General features: G+C 42.1%; 1 long non-coding RNA gene across 3 annotated transcripts; it reads left to right on the top strand.

The window, feature by feature from the left end:
• Positions 1-133: 133 nt before the first annotated feature.
• Positions 134-27087, top strand: LOC142039503 (uncharacterized). Of its 3 annotated transcripts, XR_012652916.1 has the most exons (7): positions 134-411; positions 888-930; positions 1353-1500; positions 2037-2176; positions 6165-6321; positions 21534-21643; positions 26949-27087. It is a non-coding gene; the product is annotated as an uncharacterized LOC142039503 (long non-coding RNA). The 3 variants fall into 3 exon arrangements; XR_012652915.1 differs by lacking the exon at positions 1353-1500; XR_012652914.1 differs by having other exon boundaries at positions 1353-2176.

Below are 27087 nucleotides of genomic sequence, written 5' to 3'. Positions count from 1 at the left end.
TCGCGGGCGGGCACGGGGCGGCGGGGGCGCTGAGGGGACCCTGGGGGGGATGACACAGGGCGGTGGTGGCGCTGAGGGGGGCCCCGGGGGGGGGGGGGGCACATGGCGGCGGTGGCGGCGCTGAGGGGCGTCCCGCGGGGGACGGCGCGCAGGGCGGTGGGGCCGCTGCGGGGAGCCCCGGGGAACAGGCGGGGGCGGCGGCGGGCCGCGGAGCGGAGCGGGCGGCGCCGTCCCAGGGCGGCGGGGCAGGGGAGGCCGCGCCCCGGCGGCGGCGTTCGCTTCGCTGCCTGTCCCGGCCGGGCCCTGGCGGTTACCTGGCGGGGGCCGAGCTCCGCAAACCTTCCTCTCTTTTTATTTTTTTTTTTTTTTTCCTTCGCATGGATGGTCCGCAGCTCGTGAGAAGTACGCGAGGTGGGGGTTTCAGCGTGGAGGTCGGCGCGTAAGCCTGAGTCGCGCCTCTGCAAACCGAGAATTTGGGCCGGGGGGTGGGGTTCACACCTAAGGGCTGCAGATAACTGGGTTGTAAAGGGTTTAACGACGGTATGCAGAGGAACGTTTTCCAAAATCTTAAAAGTTTGTTTAAAACGTAAACTCTAATTATTACATGGGTGTTTTAAAAGAAGAACTTCAAAAACCTTAGGAAACAAAAATAGAAATCCCGAGGGTCGGTGTTAAACTTTAAGAAGCAAATCTCTATTTCTTTTCAAAAGCCTTCTTACACGTACGTGTTTACACAGTGAAATACTTTGGTGGGAAGATCCTGGCCCATGCCTGACCAGTGTCAAGACTATTAAGCTGGCCCGACGGGTTACCCAGGGATTCCCTTGCTTTGGAGAGCCTTTTGTTAATGTGAAGCTGATGTGGCCATTTTCTGCTTCCTCCCCTAGGGTTCGTGTTGCATGAAGTAAACAGCGTGTGGCCAGAGTGCAGGTGAGCTCTGACGAGCCGTGGCTGCCAAGATGGTTTCCAGGCAGTGTTCGGGTGGGATTCAATTCAAGGAAGCTTAATAGCTTTGTGAATAGTCAGGGTGCCCTGCTGGACCCTGGCAAAAGCCACGGTCAGAGCGGGTACAAAATGGCAAATTCTTTATGAGTCCCAAGCCCTCATCCTCCTCAAATTCAAGCTCAGCTCAACAGCTCCAGCGGCTCCCACACCTAACAATAATTTGGTAAATAAAATGCAAAAAGAGGGATCCCTTGTCTAGTAGGTTGGCCCACCATGTGAGTGTGTTTGTAAAAGCCTGTATAGCATGTGTATTTACTCAGCAAGCCAGGCTGAGCTCAGGTAAATAATTACTGGTAAAATGCTATTACTTTCAGTAAATACAAACTAATGGTTGCTGCTCTACACAGTATTTACCAAGGAAGCCAGAAGAACCAGAACCAATGTTTGTTCCCATAGAGGATTTCATGCCAACTGCCTGAAATACACATCTCTGCATTGCTTCGTGTGTTCTCCCTGTAACTGGTCATCTGCCGCCTTTTGGCATAAACAGTTTAGGTAACATAACCCCCTGGCTATTTGCCCCTGCATCTTACCTCTATTTCCAAAAGGTAAAAAAAAAAGGTAGAATAGCAAATAAGAAATATTAAAATGGATATAAACAGAAGTCTACCTCACAGTCTATATAAATATATGTCTCCACAAGCTATAAAGGGGATTAGGCATGATTTGCTATTATAATTTTGCCTCTGGTGTAATCATTTCCTTTGGAGAAAACTGAGCATAGAGTTAAAATACAGTCTAATGACCCAAGCAACACCATTTCCTTGCATTACTGCTTTAGATACAGAACCAGTTCCAACAACTCACTGTAAGTTACATATGTGATTCATTAGATTTCAGAAGATTTTACCCAAGTCAAAAGTTAATGTTGTAACGCTTGTTTTAAAAGATAAAATATGCAATCCCATAGGAAGCAGTCTACTATAGAACACAGCTGGAAACATTCCCTGGATAGATGCACAGCTTATATTCAGATTTATCAATAAAAAACACGAGTATTAACATTCATCCTTCTTAACCACTTGGAACAGGGAGCAACGATTTCCCAGCGCGGAGTGTTCTGCAGAGAAAAACTGGTTTCTACCTACTGAGGTTAAAGGATTAATGAATACTTGGCACATGAAAAATGAATTGTGATAGTGAGAAGATTGCATGTAGACAGTGTGATAAGGTGCGTAACAGAGAAACATCATGTTATACACGTTGCCATGCCCCGAGAAGCAGACGAAGCTCATTTCCATTGAATTTCAGATAAAATATTTTAAAACATCAATATTTATTTTGTCATACTTAGTAATATTTTATTCATTTATCTAATACATCTAAGGAAATCATCTAGAAGAGGGGTTGGCTGACTGACATTTGGTGATAAAATTTGTTCTCCGTGAGCTTCATTATGTGCTATGTTGGCTGTTTACATGGTCTATTGCGTGCTACTAAGAACTATTACCCATATGCATGAATTTGCAGGGCAGTATCTAAAGCAAAAAATATGTAGCTACATTCGCAGGAGAAACGTATTACATGATTATATATCAATAGATTGATACAGAAGTAGGGATATTACACATTAGTATTTGATATATATCACAGATTTATAGAGAAATGTAGTTCTCAATCACATGCTTTTATGGAAAACCTGTCCTACTAAATCACCATCTTGGCTCACTCCATATACCTGACCCCTCTGTTTCCATTCGCATCTGGCTTAACAATGCTGAGCATACATTGTCTATGTGAAAATGTTCTGGCTTACATTTTAACACAGAAATACTTTGAAAACATTCAGTGTTTCTAAAGATTTAGAAAGTTCTCTTTTTTTTCTTAATTTTTTCTTGAAAGAAGGAACTTTAATCACATTTCCTATTAATCAATGGGACTTTTCAGCATGCCATTTTTTCAGAAACAATCTTAAATTTTGAAAAAGGACTCTGAACAGTGCATTGCCATATACAATTCTAAAAATAGAAAAACATACTTTTGGAAGTCAGGAGAACAAATTGGCCCACGGAACATTTTTGGTTACTTTTTCATAAGCTTGACAAGCATATTTTAGACTTTTTTCCGTAATCCTTCTCCACTTCTGCCATATTGCTTACAAAGCAGTACTACTAGTTCACTTTTATCGAGACCCATCACTTACAATCCCAGATGGCTCTTTTCAGTCTTCCCGTATCTCTTCTTCCCCTAATGGAGTTTCCTAAAACTTACCAAAAAGAAGGTTTTATAAAATCTCCCCATAATGTTCTTCAGCCTCTCACCTCTCCTATAGTTCTCCACTGATGATACAGAATTTTCTTCACCATTCTTCACCAGTATCCATTGCCCTATTTGCATTTTGTCTTAGATCCTAATCCAGCAAATGTGCAAATAAATAACACTCTTGAAAGCAATTTAATGACTTCTACCTTTAACTTAAGCATGTTTTAAGTCTTGGTTTGTTTTGTTGTTTTGGTTTTTTTTTAATTTAATCATAATGAATCAATCATTTTTCAAAATGGTGAATGGCATCACCAGCAGAGAGCACACTGGAACCTCAGAACAAAAGAAAACAGAAAATCAATAGCATATTTTAACAATGCGAGCCCGAAACACATAAAGATACATCTGAAATACATCACTAATGTGCTGAATATTGAGAGATTTTGTCATTTAAATTAACACCAGTTATAAAAAAATCACTCTTAAGTTACCTATTGTTTATTCCATTTCAGCTTATATTCAATTTTTTAACTCAAACTAAAAAAAATAAAAATCAACCTTACTACCCAAACCAAAAACTAAATGCATTTTTATTTGGGATGCATGGTTAGACAAAAGCTTTAACAAATTACATGATATATTTTAGAAGACAGATTGTGTTCATTTGCTGAACTTAGGGAAACCTTTGGGTTGACAGATAATCAATTCAAATACCTGCAGTTGAGGGATTGTGTTACTAATTCCTTTCACAAGCCTTCCTTTTTGGACACAGGCAAATAAACGGGTTTTCTTTGCCAAGGAATTGACCACATCAGCAGATACAGCCTTTCAGGTATGGTTGCTGTCTTGCAATCCAGCCTGTGATCATCTGCCAAGTGCTTCCTCCACTCCTTCTCCACTCAAACTGGTGTTAAGCTCAACATGAATACATGGGCCTTGCCCCTTTATCCGACAGCCGCCGTCAAGCGTGAGGTTGCGGACTTTTTTGGGCAAGGACGTCAGCTTCTGTTTCTTTGAATCTGCTTATAAAGTGTTTCAACATGCATGGCACTCTGCCATCAAATGCTGGGGTTTATAGTCAACTTCTAGGTGGCCATTAACCAAAACGGTCATTCTAAAACATTGAAGTACAACTAACAAGTAGCGCTATCGTATTTCATGTGACTCACTCAAAACTCTAGCAGTAATATTCGTGGGTATGAACATTGGAGCTTTTGTACACCACGTTTGTATTTTTTCTATACTTTGTATAAACCAATTGTTTGGTCTTAGACTATCAGGAAATCTTCTTCCCTTCAGCCCACTCTCCTTAAAAAAAAAACAACAAAAACAACCTAGCTCAGTGCATAAATGGCAGTGTTAGTGTACACAATGCAGCCTCTCTGATACAATAAAGTATATAATGGAGAATAGTTCAGTTACACTACACAAAAGAGGAAAATTATAATCTAACAGGTGCGTGTTTTTTCTCCAGGGACAGAGATCAAAATACTCAATTTGCCAGAGCTAGACTAGCAATGTTGCCAAGACATATATTCTAGGCAAGTGGGGCCACACAGTATTAATGCTTCACTCCCTTGATCCAAAACCTTGGTGCCCTTTCTATAACCTTGGATTGAGATCATCCACTATTTTTTTTTAATTTTGATCTTGCCTTCTTTTAGCAAGAGTCCTTGAAGGGTTACAATCTTATTTAAGAAGCAGGAGAGCAGGAGGGGCAGTTCCTTATTTAATATAATCCGACATTGGCAAAAGTTAATAGGGAGTAGGAAATCATCAAGGAACATGTTCTGGGAAAGAAGGAGGTTTTGGTCTTTGCATCTCTCCAGTGTTTGGTTAATGTTTTTGTAAGAAAAAAAATGGAGACAAGCACTTCCTGGCTCTGGACACCGTGTCAGTTCAATGCTCAGGAATGGAACGGGTTGCTCTAGATTTTCATTTCAAAACTCTGTAGTTCGTAGCTGAATTTATGGACCTAAACCACCCTGAGAAAATTTCTTACATCACTTTAAGCTCCATGTTCAGTTCCATTATCTCAGCTCCTCATATTGAATACTGTGGTTTTTGGTTGTTTAGGAGACAAAAAAAAAAAGGGACCTCTTAAACAGTGCTTTATAAAGAGAGGTGTACTGTATTCTCACAGGAGCCTTAAAGCTACTACATCTCTTTTGGTAAGATAGAGACACGGTGCGGGATAATCTTTCCAAATTTTTCCTGTAACTCCCACTGTGTTGTGTTCTCTGCGCCTCTTGGTTATTTTGTGCTTCACTGCATCTTTGTAAAATTAGTGATAGCTAATTTGTTCCCTGTGCATGTAGCCCTAGGCTACAAAAGAAGTTCTTCACATGAAAGACCTGGAGGAGCAGTTTCAAAGCCAGAAGAAATGTTTCGGAAATGGTTGGGGGTTAGTGCATGGGACTGAGAAGTGTTCTGCAGGCAGGTTAGCAAAGGAACGAGTTCAGCTGGACATGGATCTGATTTCGTACCTAGTAGGCAGCCAAAAACATCTGGGATGTCTTTGCAGATATTATCATAGCAATCTTTCACGCGTTTCTTGACAGGTTTTAGGTATAACAAATATTTTCAAGAAATTCTGGGTTTTCCCACTTGTTTTTAATTCAGCAAAGTTCTTTGTTCTCTGTGGAGATGTTAAATAAATTACAACAGAATAAATCTCCAAACAAATAAGCACTTAGATGCTTTTTCTTTACTCAGACAGCATTCCTCCTTTCCCATCTTCCACCCTGTCTTACAGATGCTTTCCTGTGTTACTAAGGCATTCATGTTGTTAACTTCTGTTTTGATTTCAAGGCCACACAACTTGGCTTTTCCAGTACCAGAATCTCTTGAATTTAGGAGATATTTACCCAGCCTCAAGAATGGAAACGATTAAGAATCAGATTGGAAATGGGAAACATTGAAAATGGTTCTTTTCAACACTTCTGTTATTTCATTAGGTTGGCTTGAAATGCTTGGGTTTGCACCTGGGCATCATGGACATATCCGTGGTCATGGTGATTTCTCGATCGTATGCTTTCTGGATCAAAAGTTGATGGCTCACAAGCATTAAGAGGCTTCATCTGGACTCAGTTGTACATACCATCTTTCAGATGAGTAAATTATTTTTTTTTAAATGAGTTATAGTTGGTTTTTTTTAAATGGGGAATTTCACAGATTATTAACCATAGTTGTGCCACCGGGTATCAATCTAACAGCTGAAAAACCTAAGCATGGTATTGTAGCAATTGCTTACTTAACGTCTGGGCTTGTTTGTGTGGGTTTTGTTTTTTAAACTAAGAGAATAATTCATTTGAGTGACTGCAAAGCTCAGTAAATACCAGTTATCAATTCTCTTTCTAATGACAACTGATGACATGATTTTTACAAATGGTTGAGCACTTGGCAAATGTTAACCATAGAAATCGAATGAGCTGAAAGAAACTCCAGTCTGCCCTATTGTCGCTACTGAGCTGACAGATGGGAAAAAGAGGAGGAGGTTGTGATGCTCTCCCAGAAGCCCAGGGGCACACCGCAAAATGACTGCTGAAATGTCTTGAAAGACCGTAAGTGAGAGAGGAGCAGATTTCCAAAGAGCAGACATCACCTATATTTTGCTTTAAAAGTTGGCCTTTCTAGCACAGCCCCCCCAAACGGGCTGACCAAATTCTCTGCAGAGCAGCTAGCATCAGAGCTTATTTGAGCCTCAGCAGTGGATGTAAAATTGAATTTCCACAAAGGAAGGAGGAGCTGGAGCCAGGCTGCCTACTCCAGCAGCTGCTGGGAGAGCGAGAGAGCAGGGCTACCATTACAGCTGCCCCAGGCAGGTGGCCCAAATGCCAGCATCTGCCGCTGCCCTGGACACCGTCACCTGCCTGGGCACTGTCAGCATGGCCAGAGTGCTTTGCTCCCCTGGCTGTCCGCTGCTATGAACAGCTGCCCACTCTGCCAGTGCCTAAGCAGCAGGGAAAAATCCCCTGGTACGTGGAAAAGCCTGTAAGCCCCAGAATAAGAACTGAGAAATGGGCGGTGGCAGTCTGTTGAGATCAGGTTGCCCGGCTTTGCCTCTCCTTACCTATCTTTTTTTTTCCCCTCAATTAGTCTAACGTGTCTCCTTTGGTTTTGCAAAAAGTGACTCGAGAAGTTTAAAGTACCAAACTTCAGTAGCTTCACCCATATGTTCTGCGCGCCTCAGGCTAGACAGCACATATTGGTAGACAGACTGAGAAGAACATTTACCACATTACCTCTTAAAAACTCACTTTATTTTTCTTGTTGAGCTGGCTCCCATCCAATGTGACACTCCAGCATGAGCCATGGAGTGACAGCAACAGCCTCCATGGAAACACACCAGAGCATGAGGCCAGTCGTGGGGTAGAGAGAAAAGGCAGCTCCATCCTTTTCCTTAGTCTGCCACGTTTTTTCTGTGAATGAGCTTTCTTTTCATTTTTAAAATGTTACTAGGAGTGCCCCTCCTATGCCACCATGTCTTTGGTATGTCTGTTGCAGCAATGCAAAGTTACGCTGAACCTGGAAAACCTAGGGCTGATTGCAAAGCATCACCATCTCACAGCCCCAGCATTATGGACCTCCGCTCCTCTTTTTTATGTGCTGGAGCTGGGGAGGGAACCTGCCTCTGCAACCAAGACACGAATAAATGCCGGCTGCGGTGGGTAGAGGTTTGAAAGTACACTATGGAGTGAGGGGCTTTCATGGAGTGTGCCCTGCCAGCAGCCTCGGCGCTGCTCTGCCAAAGGTCCTGCAGGCTGAACATCTCTTTTCGGCAAAACAGAGGTAGCAAAGGGAAACGGCATATTAGAAATTTTCTCAACGTCTTTCAGGATTTTACATACCCCCACTTTGCCCAGGAACAGGTTTATTGGGAAAACCATGGGTGGAAGGGAGATGTTAAGCAGGTGGCTCTCCCAGTAGAGTTAACTGGGGAGGCTCTGATGGTCAGGATGCCCTGAGGAGAAAATCCCTCATCATCACAGCTATCATGGCGCCTGCCTCTCTATCATCCTGAAAACTCACTCCCCTATCTAATAGCAGCATGCAAAGTTGCCTAATGCCATTATGATATAATTGATGATATAATTTTCCCTTAATTTCTCTGAAATTTTCCTTTTTTCCCCAGACTGCCTTGAAGTAAATCTCTCAGCCTGACTCCACTGTTCAATGCAGACAGTGAACCAGGTAGCTGTTTGGCATTCTTCCAAGAGTTTGAGCATTTCACAGATAGGCTAAATCCAGCAAAATTTGCGAGCCTACAGGCTAACTGCTACTGTGCTTAACTTCTAGACACCTGGCTTTACATCCACAGATAACAGGACAATACCAAGTTTCGCCACACATCACTTGTAGGCTCCCAGTACTGAATTCATACTGTGCAGTGTGAAATACCCATTCTGTATATGTCACGGGGAGAATCAGGTGCCTGGGATTCATCACAGCCACAGTACTGAGTGGAGAGCCTCTTAAACTAACAAGGAAGAATGACTGAAACCAGTCATGCAGTAGCATTTCCCTCATCTCAGCACCTAAGGAGCATATGTGTGGGCTGCAAGACAGTAGCTTTATGGCGTTGGGAGTCATAGCCTGGTACCGTCTTGAGCTGAGCACCTTAGCCATCTTTTCCAGGGGCTGAATCAGCTCACTTTTTTTTAAAATGATTTGTCAGTACCCTGACAATAATAAATATTTGATATGTAATACAATATGTAATAAGCACATTTTAATGTATAATGCTTTAATATATGTTATGAATAATAATAATAATAATACACAGCAGGCACCTAGGTGATGTATCTGTTACCTCTCTGATCTCCCAGCACCACTCCTTATATTAGCTGTGCTTGCCTGAGGGACTGGGATATTTCTGACTAAATGTGGACTGTAGGCATTTACATCAGGACTAACCACCCTTACACTCTCTCTAATGGAGAAAGATACTCAGCTTTAGGGTATGACTCATCTCATCCTAAAATAGGTTTCTACATTTTACTGGCATTGCCAGACATCTTTGTGGTGCCAAACGGTTCAGTGGGCATCAAGAGCACACTTGGCTTTAGCGTGGACTCCAGCTCTTTTGACGCTGATTTAGTCACTCCTCATGTCTTTGCTGTCCCAAGTGCTTTGGGTGTTTGTGGGTAACACCAGATCACCTAGGCCAATTCTGCTCTGAAATCTTTTAGGCGTAACAACAGATCTTTATAAATCTGGCTACTGTTTCCTTCGTTAAATTCCCTCACAAGACTCTTTGTCCCTGATGTCTCAGACACACAGGAAAACTAATTGCACAGCAAGCCATCATAAGGGAAGCCAGTCACCTGGCTTCGTAAGTGATACTCTATGATCTACTGAAATTACTTCTCTGAGATCACCAAGGGCTCTAGAACTCCAGTTAACATCTTTAATATCTATTTTCAATGTATGAGACCAGGTCCTGAGGTGATGTCAGTTTGAACATCTACATGGAGGTAGTGGTCCTGGGCAAGTTTATTAAGCTGGGGATGTGGCCCATCAACTCTGTGTATCTTCCCAGTATGTTCCCCAGCACTTTTCATCTTTTCTCCTCCTTCTCATCTGTCTCTCATTCCAAGAGAGCCTGATCATTCCAACATCTTTATAGTGCAATACATTAAAAAGAAACTTTTTGGCTACCTTTAAAGCACTTTATATCACTTTAAATCACTTAAACTACTACAGCAATACTGCAAAGAATGCCATCTAATTTACATAAAGTCACCCAAAGGTTAATTAGTATATGGAGGTAAGTTTCCAAAAGAGTGCACCAGGAAAAAAGCTGCAAAAAGCAATTCTTTTCTTAATTGGTTTTGTACACACACCTCTCATTCTATGTTTTACAAATGTACTCGGTAATTTCTGTCTTAATTTTCTGGGAAGATTGCATGTCAGGTAGAAAGGAAGTCTGTCATTGTGTCTGTCTGAATGGTTACTTGACCTTTTGTTGTGGGACAGACTATTTGGAAACAGTGCCATCACATGCCATCACAATTGCATGGTAGGTGCTGTAATGCTACACTTGCATGCATCCTCTACACTGGAACAAAAAAATAATCTCTAGTTATCTTCCTATTTGAATAACTGCTGGGAAATGTTGATAAAAACATCCCATTTGAATGACATATAATAGTACATATCCCCAGCTCTGTCCACATTGTGGAACAGAGGGAAGGTGCTCACCTGGCAAGCCCACGTGCCAGAGGAAGAGCAGGCCATTTAATGTTAGTACGGAGGGGATTATTTTTCTGTTTGAAAAGAAACACTCTGAGGGGCCATCAGAAACTGTCCCCAGGTAACCGAGGGAGAAGGCAATCTTGGAGCCTTGCTGGATTCGCCTCTCACTCTGGACACCCAGAACTGCATATGGGCTCCGTATCCATCTCTGGATCCTGAGACTTCACTGGAAGTCATTATGCTTTTCTACAAGAACTTTAATGGATGTAGTCCAGGTTAATTCGAAGACCCTACTTCTCTCAGCAATAATAGCATACACTTCCACTATCAAGACCCAGAAAACATGATGGGTTACACAACAGTGCTTTTAATGAAAGATTTTAGCATTATCCTTTACTGCAACTAGACTTCTGCCTGAGCCTGAATCTTGATAACCTAGAAAAACTTAACAATGTTGAGTTTGGTTTTTTAAATATGAGTGGAAAGCTGTGGGTTTTTAGAGGCTTTGGAGCTCTGCAGTGTGAAGGTGGTGGCTCCACCACTGGTCCTTTGAAGGATAAAGTGGGTTTGCAGTTCTGTAAATGTTATTTCTGGTGAACATTTCTACAAAGGCCACCTAGAAAGCAGACCTGATGCAAACATTTTCATCATGAGGGAGACATACAATGGTACAGCCTCTCATGTGAAAGCAGATGTTACATTTCGCAGTGCTAATAAGGTAATCAGAACCCTTGCATTTCCCTTGGTCATGAATAAATCTGTCCTTGACAAGTAACATCCCTGTGTTCATTCAAAAGTTGTAATATAATAAGAATACCAATAATCAACATTGAACTGATTTATTCTATTTTACATATCAATTATTCCTTATTATTCTTGGTGCCTAAGAAAGTGTTCTTTCTCTTCCTTTAAACAGCTCTTGTCCATTGTTGGTGTTTACAATCTTCTTATTGTTGCTGAGGGTTCTCCTATTCCCTCCCTGTCACCGTTTAGCAAAGCTAAATGCATTTTGTTATTCTAATCTTTCCTGAAAAGTCAATCCCTTAATTAGAATCTATGGTTGTGGAGTTCCATCGGGTGTCTGCAGGCTAACCACCACTAAGGTTATTTTCTTACTAATTGTGCTCAGAGACAGGACATTTGTTAGTGTTGTTGATGGCATTAGTTTATTTTTTAAAAGACTGTTTATCTAGGTGAGAGGCAAAAGGCAGAATTTATTAAATCAGATTTTCAAAGGATCAAAGCCTACAAGGCATAGAAAGTGATGATTTTCTTGGTTGGGATTTTAAACCAAAACAATGCAAAGACAAAACTAAAAGCCAGGGGTTTGGAGAATGAGCATGTCAAAATCTCTCTCTAAATATTTTAAGATATTTTAAGAATATGCTTCTGAAAGAAGGCTGTCAAACATTGATCTGCTCTCTCTTACCAATTGCTAATGAGCATCAGAAAATGTGGAAACACTCCTTGATTCCTAACCTATTGCATACATTTTGCTAAAGAGACATTTGGAGATTCAGTGAGAAGAAAAGTAATGCAAAAAAAACCCCCACGCTACATTATCCTTTCTCACCTTTGTCTCCAGTTTTGCTCACTGATCAGTCTGCATGCAAGTTTTTTAGGAAGGATTTAGCTTTTCTAGCACACAATGGAAGAAGAATCAAAAAGCCTTTGCACAGACAGCACAAGTGCTTGAATTAAGTTTTGATGGACTTCTCAGTGTGGCATTTCTGTGTACCTGTTAGCAATGTAAGTTCTTTACAAATGTAATTGCCCTCCACAGCAGCACACATACTAATCTAGGTAATAAATGTAGTAACAACCTTCCTGAGGGACATATCTTTTACCCTGCACATATATTTCACTGTGGCTTGAGTATTTCTTATGCTGGGATATGTCCCATTTGATTCAGTTCTATCTAAACTAATTATTTCATTACCCATGAGCTAAACCAGAAATTTCATTGATTGGACATACCAGGTAATGGCATTCCATCAAGGTAAGCTCAGCATGTGTTTCTGTCTATCATCTCCCCTGTCCACCATTTCATAATACAGAGATTATTAAGATCAGGTGTGTAGCGTGGCTTCCTCTACAGCACTCAGGTTGAATCCTGTTCTGTCACTCTGCTGTGTAATCCAGTCACTTCTCCTGGATCCTGCATTGTAATTTGCTGCCTACTTCCAGTTTAAAAAGTAGCCTTTTTATGGCATTTCTCCTTCACTTGGGAAATAAGTCCTAGCAGCTGGGACTTCCTTGTCCCTGCCGTGTCAACAACCATATTTTTCACTTCAGCCCTAGACCAGATGTGATCTTACCCCAGGTGACAATTACCAGGAGACCACACTAACGATTTAGCTCTATGTGGCTAGTCACACGGTAGCGTTCAGACCTGTGCCCCAGTTACTGGCACGGATGTGACTTGAGAACAAGTACCTGTTGGGCCATACCGTTACTGTGCCTTTGAGGATGCCTGTGTCTTTCTATAGGAGCTTCACATCAGACACAGCCTTTCGTGCCACCCGTAGCATCTATACCTCCCCGGAGAGCAACCACTGTCCCACGTTCACATTGTTCATCTCATTCCCCTCTTTCACCCCTCTGTTACAGCTGCTGAGGTGGACTGGCTTTCTCTTCCCTGTTCTCCTTCTGTCCATGCGACCTTTCCTGTGCCACCTACACAGTGTCTTAACTTGAGCAGCAGCAGAGCTTACTCCCTCTACGAATATACTCAGAACTGTGATTTAAGCATTCTTTTGGTATTTAGGAGCTGCAGCCTAAAACCCTGACAGTTCAAAACCTCTCCAACTTCCAAGATGAGATGGATAACACCAAAGACCCTGAAAGCTGAGTCCAATAGGTTAAGGCCCCTCTGGGAATTTCAGAAGAGGTTGGGCATCTTGTCTGGTCAGTCTGGAGCACGACAGATCTTAGGTAAAAGACGTGAGGCATGTCCTGACACTGGGCTGCATCTGAGCTGGCTCAAAACTTTGAGGGAGCTGACAGCAGACGAGGATGTTTCTGGAGAGTAAACATCTAGTGGGTTAGACATTGCTGGAGAGTAGGCAATCTGGATCCCTGGGATTTAGGCACGTGGATTTTGTCCAAGTCCCAGTATAATTTTGAAAGGTGTATGTGTTGCTCCTAATGCCTGCTCCTCAAAAAAATCTGGCCAAAAATTGCATGTGCTAATACCTATATACCTATACCCATGTACCTACTGGCTTTGATTTTTAATGAAACCCCTCTATTTATTTGCATGACTAAATGACGTGTCTGCATCAAAAGGCCCTTGGCATACAGCTCACCACTGTGCATTGTACACTGCAGCTCCATCCCAGGCTGAGGTGCCAAACACTCTGAAGTTCAGCCATCCTGGTACTGTAAATGGGAAGACTCATTCCTCCTGTGTAAACAGGAGACAAACTAGCTTTCAGGTAGCACAGAAAACCAGAAATGAATGCTTTTCCCCTTAAAAGGCTAAAAAGCACCTGTAGAAGGAAGACCCATCCTTTCAAAGCATGAAAAACATTTAAATTTGGCAGAGAACAAAACATTTTGAGATGATGCAACACAAAACAGTCACTGACACCCCTACTGAAACATAACACTGGTTCCAGGATGTTCAGGCACTCCTGCTGGGACAGATAATCTGCATTTAAATTACAAGATTTAGCCATATGTCTGGCTGGGAAATGAAAAGGTTGGAGTGATAGATACCACCTTGTGCTTCTGCTGTTGGAGTCTTTCATCCTGCTCAGTCACTCTCACACACCGTGGTCTGTTCCAGGCTAAACTCTCTTCCTATTAAATAATACCTGAATGACTCCAGGGCCCATTTCAGAACCGAGCAGTCTCTTTTTTTCTCAGAAACTATATATCAAATCTTTGGTGGGAGCAAGCTTTTGACTAATATTCTCCTCTGGTTATTTAACTTGTAATAACTTATCAATTTAACCCATGCAACTTTTATTTGAGATTTAGGCTATGACATGTGATTGGGGATTCATACTGTTCAATTTAGAGAAAGGTAAATCTTCCTCACTTACAAAAAGGGTACACCCTCGCTCCCCACTCCTGTGTGTGTGCATATGCATTTTAAAATAAGAGGACAATATTTCCTTATAATTCAAGTAATTATTTTTTTTTCCCCATCTGGTATGCATAAGCCCTTGCCATTATCATTCAGTGGGAAACAATATTTTTGTTGCACCTTCAAGTCAAAACAACATCTTCTTTGTAGCTGCTGGATGTATTCTGTAATGGCTTGGATTTTACTTCTTTTAGACTGTGAGAAATGATTATTACAGTATTTCCCATAATTTAGTTGCATGTCCTTAAAAAAATAGAACTAATTGGTGAGAAAAATCTCATTTTTAGTACTATGAAGAAGAAAAAAACAACAGTATAAGAACAAAGATGTCTGAAATACAGAGCCTTTTCCCACATTTTTTGCATGTTGCTGTTTCTGGACTTTTTTTTTTTTTTTTTGACTTGCCATTGCACATGGCTCGGGTTTAAGAAACAGCGTAACATAGGCTTAGTGATTTGACAATGATACCACTGAGTGGTAAAGGCACGATCTGGGTTTAGAAATCTGGCTGCCGTACTCTTTAAATGAGAAATACTCCCAGAATTCATAGTCTTCATTGCAGCCCTTGGAGGCAGCCAGGAAGGACACTGCACAGAATCAGCGCATTGCTGTCCCTGTAAGTGCTGCCTGTAATTTGGGACGTTTTTAAGCTACACATGTGAGGAGCTGAGCTGAAAGCTGGCACTCTTCAGAGGGAGAATCTGCTCATGAGGACCTCAAAGGATGATGCCAACGCAGTGCTTTCCCAGGGAATTTTCTAGAAAAGATGGTTTTGCAGGTGAGCTCCTGGCTGACCCCTGGCCAAACTGGTGTGGCGTGGGGAGCATCACTGTCACCAGGGGTGGCAGGGGGCACTCCCCATGGCCCCAGGCTCCTGCCAGGCTTCTGCTGTCTACAGCCACCAAGGCAGAGCTTTGAACTCAGGTCTCACCTGCAGATCTCTGTGCTTTTATCGCCACTTGGAAAAAAAAAGGGGGAGGACCATTAGTTTAGACCAAGTGTGAACTGATAAAAAGGGGATGTCCTTGTGAATTGCTCCCACAATTGTCACTGGCCTCCAGTAAGAACAAAGAAATACAAGAATTGATGTAATGACCCTGAAGGTACTTATTTTCATATGCTTTATATTGTTGTTTTATTTCACGGCAATTTTAATTAAAAGTAAGCACTGGCAGTAATCATATGGTATATGCTTCCTTTTGGTAGCTTTGAAAGATCCTTTTTTCTTAAAAGATCCTGATAGTGAGGTTGATAAATCATCTAAATGAGCATGCATGAAAACTTGTAGAATCTAATTTGGTACAGAATTTTTTCCACACGTGGCATATATCCTAAGTAAGTGTTTTATAAGAGAGACCAGAGAGTTTTATGGAGCATGGTTTGGTATATAGTATAAATACATATAATTTTGTATATGTGCCATACGCAAAATACTATAGGTATCTGTTTAAAGAAAGACAGCATGACAAACCTCTAGAAGCCACAGAGTCTACCTGGTATGTATTACACATCTTAACAACAATTGCCTAATAGATGTGCTGATGCCAAAAGGACCCTTTGGGTCTTTCTGAGAAGAATACATCTATAAGCTTCCATGAAATATGTCATCCCTTTCACTCATTTATACTAAGGAAATACCAACAAAACACTGTGTTTATATAGCTTTAAGGATCTGATATAAATCAACAATAGCCAGGAAATACAAGAAAGCCCAAGCCTGACACTCCCACTTCAGCACATTACACACTGTTTTTGCAAAGTGAGTTAGAAGCCTTGGGTATCCCACCTCATTTTCAGTTCTTGATTTATGTCAGACCCTATGGGAAAAGTACCAGCAATAACAGAAGCTTCCACCTCAGATAAAGAGTTCAGATAAAATCACAAGAGGTCACATGTGCTTTACATAAAATACCAGTAACTTTTTGGTCTGAGACACCATTACCCAGCAGCTGAGACCGAGTCCACGCTCTACTTGGCAGCTCTCTGTGACCCCCAGAGCTGCCCGGCCAGTGCTGGTACAGACGCGATGCCCTGCGGAAGGGAGGGATGCTCTATACCTGCCAGAGGAGTGGCTCCCCAAACCTGCAGGATGTTTTCCATGCCAGCTTCGGTTCCGTGGCTGGGGTGATCCCGGGGTGGCAGCACTACCTGTATGGCTGCTGCCAAGCCCATTGGCTTCCAGCAGCCCCCAGAGCTGGTCTGTGGTGAGGGTGGTACTGCAGCTTAGCCCCCTCCACACAATCACGCTGCTGGGAGAGGGCCCTGGTGCCCAGTTTGCAAGCTTCAGTACATATTATTTCAGTATATACATGTTGGCATATGTAATGCCAATACATACGTAGTCTCAATCTTTCGTCTGATGCAATCCAGAAAGTTAAATCGTTCTAAGACCCACTGTTTTTTTGTTTTAGATTAAGACAAATTGACAAGTTTAGCCTGGAGAAAAGGAGGCTGAGGGGAGACCTTATCGCTCTCTACAACTGCCTGAAGGGGGTTGTAATGAGGTGGGGGTCTGTCTCTTCTCCCAAGTAACAAACAATAGGACAAGAGGAAATGACCTCAAGCTGCACCAGGGGAGGTTTAGATTGGATATTAGGAAAAATTTCTTCACCAAAAGGGTTATCAAGCATTGGAACAGGCTGCCCAGGGAAGCAGTAGAGTCACCATCCCTGGAGGTATTTAAAAGATGTGTAGATGTGGTGCTTAGGGACATGGTTTAGTGGTGGACTTGGCAGTGCTAGGTTAATGGTTGGACTGTATGATCTTAAGGGTCTTTTCCAACCTAAATGATTCTATGATTCTATGAAAATATTTCATTCCAGTGCAGGGTTAATTGATACAGGAGGATTAGATGAAGGCTTTTTACATACTCTTCCCCCCCCCTCCCTCTCCTATTGCAGTGATACCTGCTTGACATCAAGCCTCAGCATCTGCTTTGGACCCATGGAAAAGGAAGGAGGCATCTTCCCCTGAGCCTTCCTCTAACCTCAGCAGCCTTGTCCTACAGCAGCAGCTTCTCCAGTCCTATCCTTGTTGTCCCAGGGTCCTACTCTTGTCGTCCCTGGGCCCTGGGGTTTCCTCCCTGCTGGAGGCAGAGCTGTCACTGCCTCTGCAGCTGTGGGAATGTCCCGGGAAACCCAGAGGTGGGCCGGGCCCCGAGGACTCAGGGTAAAAAAGGGCCTCAATGAAAGCCCCCGTTCCTTTTGCAGCTTTGTAATTCTAGTTATAACCTTGATTCATTGTGAAACAATTTGGTGAAGAGAAAAAAAAAAAAGGCTTCCCTGTAAGAAGATTTCTTTTTATTGTCAACTTTCACACAGTCAGAGGAAGAAATTCCCTAGGCAATTAGAGCTTCTAACATTACAGGCACAAGGTTTGTTTTGAGAAAACAAACATGTCAGCATTTTTTAAGGTGTTTTTTCAACCTTTAGACACATTGGCAAGGCATCGATTCAGTAGGTTTTTTTACATGAAGGCATATAGACAGGAAAGCACAGTACCAGCTGGGAGCGCAATATGCCACTGGTCTGTTAATGAGCAACAATGTGAAGGAGCCATAAACCAGACAAAGCAAAAGGAGGAGAGAGGCATCCACAGAAGCGGGTGTGTGGCAGCTACCCAATCATTGGAGATTTCCCTGGTACTAATATCTAAAGTCATTAGCGTAAAAGCAGCATTGGTTAGGGACATCTGCACAGCTGTGAGTAGCTGAGGGGTTTTGGTTTGGGTTCGTTTTTTTTCCAAGTCCTGCTTTCCACAGTGGCAGTGGTGTAAAAATAAACTTAAACTAAAATCAGTTTACAGGGAACTGGATAAACACAGTATAATAATGGCTCCACTCTTGCAGCTTGCACCCTCTGTCTATTAAATGTTAGCCCTGAATTTTCATAATATAACGTAACAAACATAACAGCATTTAAAAAGAAATGTGATCATTTTAAGCTTTTATCTTAAAATTCTGTCCTCATTTATGCTAAGTAGCCCCTCTGACTTAAATCTGTTTATTACAGTAAGGTGGGTTGCAATTGTAGCCATCAGTGGCAAACATGAGATAGTTCTCATTAAAATAAAAATTTCAGTGTTCCTATACATACATTTGAACCATGTGAAAGATCCAGCACATGTAATATTATTTTCAGCCAGCTCAGTGAACTTGTGCTGAACAGGTAAAACATGAAACCAAAAAATAGAGTTTGAAAAGGGAGAGGAGAATTTAATAAATATGTGCTAGAGCCAGGAGCTATCAATTTCAAATCATTTTCCCCTGAAGTGCATCTGTGACGTGCAGAGTCAATACCAGAGGTATTTCCCAAACTTGGCCCCTGACCTTGCAGCCGGACCCTGTCCCTGCACAGCCTCCCACTATCCCCAGCAGACTTTCAGCCAAGCCTAGGTGGTTGTGCATACAGATGCAACAACTTGACTGGTGACCTAGATAAGACACCTTTCCTAACCCAGAGGGCAGACAATTTTAAGGGCACACTACTGCTTCCCCTCCATAGGAGAAACTTGCCCCCAAAGGACATCTCTGCAAGGGACAGCCGGGGTTTCAGAGGGTGGCAGGGGCTGTCAACCAGAGGCAGAGATTCTGCATGGCAGCTCTGTGAACATGGCAAAGAACTGGAGGGAAAATATGAGGAGAAGATGAACCTGTTCAGCACTAAACATGTTTATTTTAACTTCTTTGAAGCTTCTGAAAAATCACTGAGCAAAACTCCAGGGTATAAATCAAAGTGAGAGAGAGAAAGAAAAAGGGCAAGCGAAAGAAAGCCATTACTTTGATTGGCAATGAAAGATTACTCAGGATCCATAACTGTGTTTACCTAGCTCAGCTTTAAGTTCACCATTTCAAAACCCTTGAAAGAAACACATGTTAAAACCAAAAACTAAACCAAAAAATCCCAAAGTGTTCACAGGAAAATGACTTGTGTAACGACAAGTGGAAGCTTGGGGTTTGCCACCTATGCTCACACAGCTACTTTTTCTTTACTATTAAATGCATATTTTATAGAATTCCAAGCTTTCTCTACTAGGAGTTTAAATTACAGAATAGAGGCTAAAATGATGAACATAAAGATAGCTATCTGACTTTTCTTCTCGCTTCAATTTCATGTCCTTCAGCTACGCCTTAGCACAGCCTGATTTACAGTTTAAGACCGGAAAGTCAGTACTAGGCACACAGTTACAATAAGTACTGTTCTCACTTGTTCACTATAAGCTCCCTATTTCCTTCTTAAAAGTTGTTTTCAAAAGGATCTGCTTGCGTAATTGTGCAGCAGCAAGCCCTGGTAGCCTCAATCCCCAAGAATGTTTTCAATGACCTCTTCCTGCCCAGTTTTTCCATGAGAGAGAGAGCGAGCTGTTGGGAAAGGGGGAGCTGACAGTGTTATCAGAGGGTAAATGAGTAGACAGATGCAGAACAGAGATTAGTGTTTTAGGAAAAAAAAATTTTTTTTCTCTCCCTGGTGTTACAATAGCTTTTAAAAAATGCCCCCTCATTTTAGCATTTCATGTCCTTCTTGTGGGCCCTTCCAGCAACAAAGTAGACTCTAATTTTAAAGGTGAGAATATTAGAGGAATGGGCACGTTTCACCCACACAATGGCTGCCGGCATCAGACCCAGACTATGGATCAGTCCTGGCTCTGAAGAGGCTGGGTAGCTTTCCAGTGACAGTATGAGTCAACACGGCCATTTGTACGACAGATAAGTAAGTGCAAACAAAGGGTGGGAGGGCAGTAGCCAGAGCATCAAAAAATGACATGCCTGCTTCTGAGGGGAGCTGAACTCGTTAATACAAACACATACCTGTACCACATGTGTAGCAAATCAAGATTTGTTTATTTACAGTATCAGTTTTGGTTATGGAGAACCCTTCAAAAACCTAAGGGCAAAATGACCTTGAGAAGTTCACATTATTAAGAATTAATTATTACCCTCTGACAGACCCCATTTATCACCATGAAAACCAGATACATTAATTAGAGCACTTCTGGCATTGGAGCAAACCTGTTCCCTTCATGTTAGATTTTGTTTTAGATTTTGTTCCCAGAGGGAGCACAGGAATTCTTAAATGTACCAAAGAGCAGTTTAAAGATTTTCCACTACGATGAGTTTAAAAGTATTTTTTTTGTCCCTGAATCAAGCTCCATAATAACCTCCATAATCAAAGAATTATCTTTGCTAGTGACAGACAAAATTAATAATCAGAGTTTCAGTTTTTAACCCTGCCTGTCACCTACAGCACTGACGCTGAGGTCCACTGGATAGATTATTCAGCAATTAACGTTATGTGATGTTGCTGAATGCAGCATATTTCCTGTAGCTTAAAAACATGCCACGCAGTGGCAATGCAGAGTAGGCAGCTTTTAAAGTTTGGATTAAATGTAAGTGAAAGTCTCCCATGACTCGTTCAACTTCTGCCATTACCTTATGTATTGTGATAATGGTGTAATGCAAGGTAGGGATTTAAAAGGACAAGAACATAAATCTTTCTTTGAGATTGATGACATTTTGCCATTGCCTGTGCATCAAGAGGACAGAGGGAGTTTGCTGTGTTGCAATTTCCCACCCTCCTCCCAGTAGGAGTGCAAAATGAGAACTTTACGCTCAGATCAAACCCTGTATTTGTCTCCAGGACAAAATTTCCCATTGCAGGTCTTAATAGACCTGCAAAATTTGGTCCCGTAGGGAAGAACTCGGGAGTTGTCAGTAACATCCTGAGGAGCCCTTATCACTTTGTTAGCCACAATCAGCTGCAAAGTCCCCACCATCGCTTAGGTTGCATTTTTCCCTGGATGGGAGAAAAAAATCTGGACAAATATGATGCCCCAGTGCTCCGTACTCTTAACTTTTCACCCCAAACGCTCTGCCTCTTTAAATGAAGCACAGGCTGGGACACGGTATCTGCTTCTCAGAAAGCCGAAGGTGGATGCGTGCCAGGGATTTGTGCAGCTTCCTGGCTTTGCTGATAAAGAAGGGCCACTGCAAGGTAAACCTCTGCTCTCTCCCTGACATGTTTCCTCTGCGGCTGCCCAGAAACAAGGGATCCGAGAAGACGAGGAAAACATGGAGACCGCAACACCAGAGCCAACTGCCTGTGCAGGAGGACGCCTCTGAAGAGTTCACGCGCTTCTACATTTAGAAATGTGAGCCTCAAGCCCGGGCATTTGCATCAGTGGGTGGAAAGTATGAGAAAGCACATCTAATGCTGCAAGTTAATGATAGCATTTGACCATGTTAACCTGTAAATGACAAGGCAGGGTCACAGGAGTTAATTATTCAAGTAAGTGGCTGCGAAAAGATATGTTTAAGAAATGCTGGTAGTTCACACTGACTGCAATGGAAAGTGACTAATCATTTCAAAGTTTAACCTTGACAGCTCTAAGCAGACCCTTCTTGCTCTTTTTCTGGTTTTGTTTTTTAAATCAATATTGTCTACCTCACAGGAAAAACACTAAAGGTTTTGCAGCAAAAAAACCCCCAAGCTGGCTAGAAAGGCACCTGTGACATGAAGACAAGAGCTTCAGGAGAGAAGAAATCTGGTTTAGAGGGGTTCAGCTTTGGGAGAAGGGGGCTCTCACCTCAGCTCCCAACTGCCCACGTGATGTGGGGCTGCTCCCCTCGCCTCTCAATACCCGTGTATTTAGGTTATAACCTCTCTGGGGCAAACTCTGCCTTGTTTGTACAGTGCCAAGCACAATCAGGTCCTGCTCACCGCTCATGTCCCTCAGCACTGCCATGATATAAACACTAAAGAAGAGAGACTGCCCATACCTGCATAGCCCCAGCTGAATCCACCACTTACTTAAAAAATTTCATTATCTTTTTGGTGCCTGGACAATTTTAAAAACTTGCAGGCAAAACACAATTACTGCCCTGCCATAACTGCTAAGCTGCATAATTTTAAAAGCCAAACATTCCATTAGAACTTTTTGTTTCAACAAATACCAGCAAGGGAGGTAATACTGGCAATATATTTTTCTTCTTATGTATGCTGAACTGTTTTACAGCTTCTAATTCTGATATATGAGTCTACAATTAAAAAAAAAAAAAGGCAAGTATAAACTAACATTTTATAACACTCAACGTATATACAGCACTTCATATCCCAAGGGTACTTAAATCAGACATAGAACTGTCACTTGACCTCTCAGGGAAGTGCAGCTACCTCCAGACTGGGACACACAATGTGTTTAATAAACAATATTTGAGGTTTGGACATGGACAGGAATAATTTTTCCCACTTACAGCTCTGGTAAGGATAAAGCGAAAAATAAAAGCACACTTAATGTATATATGCCTATTAAGATACTGAAACTAAAAGGAAGATGGACTTGGAGAACTTAAATATGAAGAATACATTACAGAGGGTAAAAATGAAATTTGAGCTGGAAGATGAGAGGGCAACTAAGTGAATATTATTTTTTCTGTAAAAAAAAAAAAAAAAAAAAAAGCCTTTGAGGTTATAATCTAGTTATTTAGAAGCCTGGCTTTACCATTATCTGAAAACCAGAACCCCCAGTGTTACTTGTGCCCATTGCTGTGGTGGGAGCTGCACTGGAACACAACCTTTGGGAATACCTCAAAGGGAAGACTGCAAAATCCTCAGTAGTATTGCCTATGGGAAAAATTTAATTCAAGAGTGATTCATTCTTGATGCGTAGCATGAAATCACGGAGGTTGTGGGAGCTTCCTATCTTCTCCCGCTCATGTCGTAGGGGTGCTAGAGAGGTTATCTTATTGGGTTCTCAAAGAGATAAAGAAATCCACTTGTAAGAGGGGTCAACATGTAGGCATGGCCAACCCTTCGTTAAACGCCTTGCATCTGTTGCCCAAAATGGCTCTTCAGCAACAATCTGCAGTCCCCTGGGTATATACTACAGTGATTACCCTTGTCACAAGTTTAAGTTCTGCTACCCAGGGTATTATTGTCCCTGGAACTCCTGCAACAGCTTTCAAATGGCTGGCATCATTTAGAAAATGGGCTTTCCTTCCTGCTAGCCCACCCTTGTGAGAACAGTTGCCACCTCTGCAAACAAACATGCACAGCTGGGAGACAGAACATTCAGGCTGAACTTGAGGACAGTCTCTGCTAGCAGTCTTTGGCCTCCTAACAGGGGCTGTGCAACCTAAACTTCAGAATAAGCAAGTAAATAGAGATGTTCGTTTGGATAATCGGAGGACTTGTAAAGCTGGGTTACCACAGAGATTGCTAGCAACACTGAGTGACAGACATATGACCCATTCTACCAGAATACCTGAGAAGACTGGAGAAAGTCCAGGACCACGCATGTGACTGAATGTCATTTTCTGTATCAATGGAGCATTCGCAAATGTCATAGGAAGCTGTCAGCGGCCAGGAGGAAGGAATCTCAGCCATGGCTAGAAAAAATGTACTTGGGAGCAAGGCAAGGGTGGTGGGAGGCAGGGGGCATAAGTATAAAGAGAACCACTGATGCAACTCATACCTGAGAATAAATATAAAAGAACATAGAAAATTTTAAAGTTATCATTGCAAACAATCCGGTGCCAAGTCAGCCTACATGAAGGGTAATCTTGTAAGATAAGCATGTAAATTAAAGATTGCAGAAAGCAGAGGTTTGGTTTTCAAGTCCCATTCCTCAAGTCAAGAACAATTTACTCTCCTGCGGTACTTGGCCTGAGGCAGAGGGATGCGGTAAAGGCAGTGTGGGTGGTTCACAGTGTTCACTTTGCTTTGGCCTGGGAAGCTAGGAAGCCACAACAGTTCTTTGCCTGTAGACTTTCTGTTGCTCTAAGCATGAATGTCCCTTTTGTCCTCTAACAATCCCATTTTTGTGTTTAGGAAGACAGTCTTTGACCCTTTCCTGGACTAGGAGTGGAAGCCAACTGAAGCAGCAGGATACTGTTCTTCCAAAACTGTTTTGTGGTGCTTTCTTTTGATGCCATTGCTGGCATCATGCAAGCCAGGGTGGTTTCCAGCTACTTTGCTAATGTGCCTTCATCAACCTATACCAACAGTGATAACCATTGCTTATAATATGTTTTTTCAGTCTTCCCCATACCATCCTTGCATTCATTCCCTAGGAATAATTTCAGCTAGTCCTTATAGATCTTCAGCTCAACATTATGTGTCCCAGAGCAGGCAGATGGGATGAAGAGAGGCCCTGCACCATCCTCTCTTGATGCCAGCCTGCTTATTTTTCTGAGTATATTTACAGGGAAACTTTCAGCCAGTTTTGAGTTTTCCTTCCTTCTGTAAACCAACCAGTTTTAGATAGTGTGGCAGTGATACATACTTCCAGATAAGTGTTGGTACTTAGATGTGCCTGAGCTGCCTTTATAGTCATTGGACATGATTCAGAGGCAACAGTCATGTATTTAGTACATTTTTAGGAACTGCAAAGTATTCACAGTTCTGTCTACCTGTCTAGCCTCCAGCTGCCACTGTGGAAGGGTCTTCTGTGGGTCAGTCTTGGGTCACATCTGCCACCTCCACATGAATATCTTGGGTACCGTAAGTATGGTGTGTTGACCCTGGCTGGACACCAGGTGCCCACCAAAGCCTCTTGATCACGTCCCCTCCTTAACTGGACAGGGGAGAGAAAATATAACAAAAGGCTCGTGGGTTGAGATAAGGACAATTTAATAAAGCAAAAGCAAAGGTCATGGGCAAAAGCAAAGGAAAACAAAAGATGTTATTCTCTACTTCCCATCAGCAGGCGATGTCTGGCCAATTCCTGGGAAGCAGGGCTTCAGTACGCGTAGTGGCTGCTCTGGAGGACAAAAATGCCCCCCTTCCGTCTCCCTTTACTTAGCTTTTATAGCTGAGCTGATGTCATATGGTATGGAATATGCCTTTGGTCAGTTTGGGTCAGCTGTCCTGGCTACGTCCCCTCCCAAGATCTTGCCCACCCCCAGCCTACTGGTGAGACGGGGAAATGTTGGAGAGACAGCCTTGATGCTGTGCGAGCACTGCTCAGCAGTAGCCACACACTGGTGTGTTACCAACACCTTTCTAGCTACCGATGCAGAGCACAGCATTACGAGGGCTGCTGTGGGGAGAATTAACTCCATCTCAGCCAGACCCAATAAAATAAGTGATCTCAAACGGCACAAGATCCTTATCTGTGGACAAATAAATGGAGCTCCTATCTCACATCATCTAGCTCTGTCTATATTTACCAGTTAGAAATAGGTGTCTTTATCTCACCTATCTGAGAATGGGCTGGTGTACCCCTGGGGATTCCTGTCTCTATCCATTGATTTAATAGGAATTTAGGTGAGTAGATTAGGTGTGATGACTTATTTTTAGATGGCTATAGTGAGGTGAAATGAATCCCATCCATACTGGCACATGATTAATGTTGGAACAGTAAGCACCTTGCACTTTGCTCTTAAATGTCATAATAATTTTGGTTAGATTTAATGTGTTTTTAAAAGTGTTCCTGCTTTTATTAAATTGATCCTTGTTAATTATAATCCAATAAATTTTAGAAGAGGCTTTAAAGGGTAATGATTTATGCATCTATGTTCAAAAATCAGAAATATCAGACAGCAAGCCAGCAAACTCCTACAGAATTCAGAACATGCATTTTGAGAAGTGATTTCAAATCCCTATGCAAGTCAAATAGAGGGAGAAGTATGTACAAGACATATTGCTATATTGTGACAAACCACAAAGAAACTTTCAGCTATATAGCATCTTGACAGGCTGTTCAAAATCAAGTGTTTAACCTCACTCTTTACCTTGATAATCAGGTTTCCCTCTTTGCTTCACACATATATTATGCCATATTTAACACACAAAAGAAAAAAAGAGGTAGTATTTTCTTTACTGAGAGCCAACTTTGTCGTGATGCACCCCATCACTCTTGTCTTTTATCATAAGAAAAGCATCCTGTACTTGCTTGTATAGCAAACAGATCTTTCCTAGCAGTAGTCCTGATATCCGGAATAGGGATTTATAAGGCTGTAGTCTTGCCCCTCAGGAATAACTGCTAGCGTGTTAATCTGCCAACCGCCCCCCCACCCCACAAAAAACCCCCACACAAGAACCCCCCACCACGCAACATAACATTTTTTTCTGAAGTCTTGTCTCTCTAAAGATACAGGCTTCACTTACTTCCTCTGAGCAGTCAGTGTTCATGTTAGTGACACAACCTCACTAATCCATTAATGCTCATAAAACTCTGTAACAGTACTCAAAAAGTATTTATAGACTCAAATATAGAAGTCAGGGCATATCCCTATCATAAACAACACCTTTTTTGCAATGTTCATTCCACAAATTTAGTTATTCCTTGCTCAGTCACACCTAGCATGGTGGTCTTCCTGGACAATAAATACCTACAAGACCTGGTGATTTTCATGCATTATCTGTATCATCTACTTTTCTTAGATTGCCCTATTCTGATCACTATTCGAACAGCTGCTGCAGTTACTGAATTTCTCCTGTTATAACCCACTCAGGTGCTGTGTCTCAAAAGAATTCTGCTGGTCTGCTGAGGAGCTGTATGTGAGACGCTAGAAGGAATAAGGAGGTGCAGAGAAATATCTGAAGTGGCTAAAAAAAAAACCAAGAAAAATTGAATTCTATCAGATAAAATAA

This window comes from Buteo buteo, chromosome 14 (assembly GCF_964188355.1).
Source record: "Buteo buteo chromosome 14, bButBut1.hap1.1, whole genome shotgun sequence".
Classification (NCBI taxonomy): Eukaryota; Metazoa; Chordata; class Aves; order Accipitriformes; family Accipitridae; genus Buteo; species Buteo buteo.
This window is presented reverse-complemented; position numbering and strand designations above follow the sequence as displayed.